The sequence below is a fragment of the Miscanthus floridulus genome, chromosome 8 (genome assembly GCF_019320115.1).
Source record: "Miscanthus floridulus cultivar M001 chromosome 8, ASM1932011v1, whole genome shotgun sequence".
Lineage (NCBI taxonomy): Eukaryota > Viridiplantae > Streptophyta > Magnoliopsida > Poales > Poaceae > Miscanthus > Miscanthus floridulus.
Window position 1 is genome coordinate 28,776,574 of NC_089587.1, and position 4,319 is coordinate 28,780,892.

The 4,319-nt window shown below is 41.5% G+C and overlaps 1 pseudogene; it reads right to left on the reverse strand.

The window, feature by feature from the left end:
• Nucleotides 1–508: 508 nt before the first annotated feature.
• On the reverse strand, nt 509–2,461 carry LOC136468772 (inositol-pentakisphosphate 2-kinase IPK1-like; annotated as a pseudogene).
• Nucleotides 2,462–4,319: the final 1,858 nt, after the last annotated feature.

Below are 4,319 nucleotides of genomic sequence, written 5' to 3' on the forward strand. Positions count from 1 at the left end.
GAAACGCCTTGGAAACTTCCTTCTCATTCTCAATCGCATCAGCTATCTGCAAATTAGAAATGTGAGAAATGTGAGAAATGTAACATTACAGATACTATAGAAGTTTTAGTATGTGATACATCTGTGGATACAGTTCAGAGACTTGCTACAAGATAAAAACATGCAACTCTAGTATGGCAGGCTTCAACATCATATTATTTCTGAACAAGTCATGTGGAAGAAATAAGTTCTAGGTTTCCCTTTAGAAGAGTACAAGTCATGGGAAACAAGAAAAGGATGGACATGAGAACTGTAGTACTGTAATTTTAGTCGGACAAACCTTATCAGTTTCCCCAAGCTTTTTACATATCCTTGCCTTTTGATCATCTTGAATATCATCCGCGCTAACAATCACATCTAGAAACTGCACAAGTACTTCAGTTAGCAGCAGTGACAGATGAAATCAATAGGAATAGTAATTAACTGGAGTATGGCATCAACAGGAATGTAATGGGAATCAACCTGAAGTCAAAAAGCAAGAGACGGTATAGTATTACAAGAGTGCCGTAAATAACAAGCCTTAAGGTATTGTGATAAAGTCCGTATCATCGATGGATGTTTTTTTCAAGTGTGCAAAAGAGAGTGGAATTCTATATTGGATCAAGCATTCCAATCTACATACCTCACCCTGATGAAATTTGAGGTGCTGATGCATCTTATATCTCGTTACTTGTTTCTTGATAGAGTTATCTTCTGATATATATTCTGATGATGGCAGAAACCCACATTTGGCCTGCAAGGTAAAGCATGCCAAAAAGAAGTCAAATGGTGAAGGAGAAATATACATCAGAAATGAAAAAATAAGAATAGAAGAGGAAGCTTGCAAAGTACCTTTATCTCTACAGCTATGCAGCTGCTACCCGTAGGATTACCTGAGATTAAGAAAGACTTAGTAAGCAAACATAAATTCAATCTAATATAGAGTTTTGGAAATATCTAAAGAACTAAGAGGAAACTACAATGATTTCAGGTTACGGCCTCAGGACCAGTTGCATTTGAAGACACCAACCATGTTCTAGAGGTTTAACCAAGAGTTTAAGTTATGAATCAATGAGAAAACAAGCCAGTTTCTACCCATGTTGATGCTACCGATTGGGCTGTTGTAAGTGACAGTTGCAAATTTAAACCTATTAGAACTGCAAATTCGAAGATCTTTATAGACAAAGAAGGTGACTGTTCATCTAATGCAAATAGAAATAACAAGTTAAGCAAAAGTCTTGCTGCACAGCGTTTCATCAAAACATCGGGCATGAGAAATGAATTGAGCTCTGGACCTTACTTAATCAATCATATTTTTTGATCTTAACAACATTCTTTTCAACAAGCTCCAGAAAATCCCTAGAAACACGTACACGAACCTGCGTCATGGAAAGATAGCATGATTTATTTGTCTAGTCATGAAAATCCAAAGAGTAGTGCCTACTGGAATCAGCAACAAATGATGAAATAAAGCATATTCATGTCAGAATTCAATAGTATGCACATTGATGCCATGCTATTTCTATTTCAGTAGGGGTGATTATAAGGAAATTATAGCAATTCTCCAATTTCTTCCATAAGTGAACTGAATCTGATCCCAAGTGTCAAGGTTGTCGATATGTTACCAATCAAAATCACAATAACAGGACATAAATGAACTGAACCTAAACCATACCCCACCATCGACATGATTGGCACCCAGATGTTGGCTCATAACATGCACTGCGTAGGCTTGAGCCAAGCAATCTTGTTTGATAGACTCAACCAATTCTGGGATATGGCCCCACAGGAGTTGCTCATGACTTGAGAAGACCATACAACTTGGTGCCTGCTGTGACTTGTCGTTTAGAATCTTCTAGACCCGCAGTAACTTGCCAAGCTGAAAACAAGTGAAATAACATCCTTATCATCAAAGTGAAACAATGCTTCCTCCCAAACATATCCCATCAATATTCAGGAAAAAAAACATATGCATGGTCACAAAATGCACAATCATGGAAAAGTAACGTATGCTTAATTTTCAAGCAACCACGTGAGCGTCCCTGATCCATGTTTCATCACTTGCTCGACCGGGTACTGGATCTAGGGCTCAATGGTTGCACCCGCGAATCACACATAGAGACCCCTAAAGCCAAGTGATCGATGCGGGCACACTCAGTAAGAACCTACTCAGCGCATACCATGGAAGGGGACGAGCCGGTGTAGCTGAGGATGAGATTCGCGGCGCCTTCCCCCTTGTAAACCTAGTCCTTGGCATCCGCGGCTTGCAGAACCCCATCCATCTCCGTCGAGAATCTGCAGCTGTCACACACAGAGACACACGAAGCGAACTGAAATGGTGACTCCAAAAGTCAAACCATAGAGAAGCAAGCGATCTGCATCTGCCATCTAGCTCTGCTGGTTAACTAGCTCTGCAACAAAGCCGGCTTGGACTTGACGAGGAACGGAGAGGAGGCCAGCCCCAGGAACGGGACTTGGTCGGAGACGACCGAGGCCGGCCATGGCGACTCGCAGCCTCCGCAAGCCGGCAGCGATAGGAGATGGCCTGATCTACGACCATGAGGGGCGCACGAACGAGGAGCGCTGGATCTGTCGCGTGGGGGAGACGAGGAAGACGAGAGGGGATGAGTGGCGGACTGCTGAGAGGAGAGGCGTCGGTGTGCTGAGAGGGGAGGCGGACTGCTGCGAGGGGACGGGAGGCGGACTGCTGAGAGGAGAGGCGTTGGTGTGGTAGGCTAGGGTTTGGGTGTTATTTTATATATCGGAGCCGGACAGTGATATGTAGGGGCGGCTGGCGATTGAGCCGCCCCTACAAATAGCAACATTGGGGGTGGCTGGTGAGTGGGCCGCCCCTATAAATCAGACTCATTTGTAGGGGCGGCTCGTATCAGCAGCCGCCCCTGCTGTTCCATTTGTAGGGGCGGCTCTATCACCAGCCGCCCCTACAAAAAATTCGTCCCATTACTACAAACCGTTTTTCACGTAGTGAATGGTATTGTTCCTCCAAAAATTCCAGCAGGATAAAAATGAGGAAGAATACTTGTAGATATGCCATTAAAAACTCAAAACCCAATGGAGAAAAAAGGAGAAAGATATAGCATATAATGATTATTGCCTCATTGTAAACTTATATGAGAAAAACTTTTTCGGAGAAAACTCATGTATAGTTTAGAGGACAATATATGTCTTTGATATCCCTTTAAAAACTCATGTGGGGAAGACAAGAAATATGACATATGCTTAAGTTAATACTGCCTCATTAAAAACTTTCTGCGAGAAACCTTATGAGGAAAAACTTATAAAAAGAAAAGAGTGCAATATGATGCTTTGGACAAGCTAATATCTAGGAGATTCTCCCGCTAGACCATGCAAATCTCTAAGTCATCGCATACCAATTCCTTTAACACATTTCTCAAATGAGGAAGTTGGCAGGGACTTAGTGAACAAATCAATGAGATTATCACGTCATTTGGTTTGCAATATATTTATTTCTCCTTTCTGTTGTAATTCATGAGGATAGAACAATTTAGGAGAAGTATGCTCGGTGATATTGCTTTTTATAGAACATGTATGCATCCGTGGAACACAAGCCGCATTATCTGGTTGGTGGGTCGATGACACCGATACCATAAGACTGTTGTATGTGGTTAATCATTCTACGAAGCCAAACGCATTCACGTGAGGCCTCATATAGTGCAACTATCTCAGAATGATTTGTGGATATAGTCACCAAAGTTTGTTTGAAAGACTTCCATGAAATCAATGTTCCATTGTGTAAAAACACAAAGCCTGTTTGTGATATGCCATTATGGGGATCAGATAAATATCTAGTGTTAGCGTATCTAACCATATCAGAATTTGGGCCCCTTTTGAAAAATAGTCCAAGATCTCTAGTACCATTATATTCACATATATGAGGATATGTTTTACTCCTGTCCAATGTCATTTAGTAGGAGTAGCGCTGGTCGAGCTAGCAAGTTCACTGCAAATGCAATATTAGGTCTGGTGCAATTTGCAAGATACATGAGCGCTCCAACGACACTAAGATATGGAACTTCAGGTCCTAGAATTTCTTCTCCAACATCCCATGGTCTGAATTGACCAGTCTCCATTTCTAAAGACCGAACAACCATAGGGGTTTTGGAGAGATAATGATTTGGGATAATGATTTGTCCATATAGAATTTCTTCTACAATGTGTTATAAATTAATGATTTTTCTAAACTTGGAGCTCAGTCTGTGAGGTACAAGGACCAGAGTTGGAGATGTTTGTGGCATCCCAATTAATTTCCTAGCACTCTT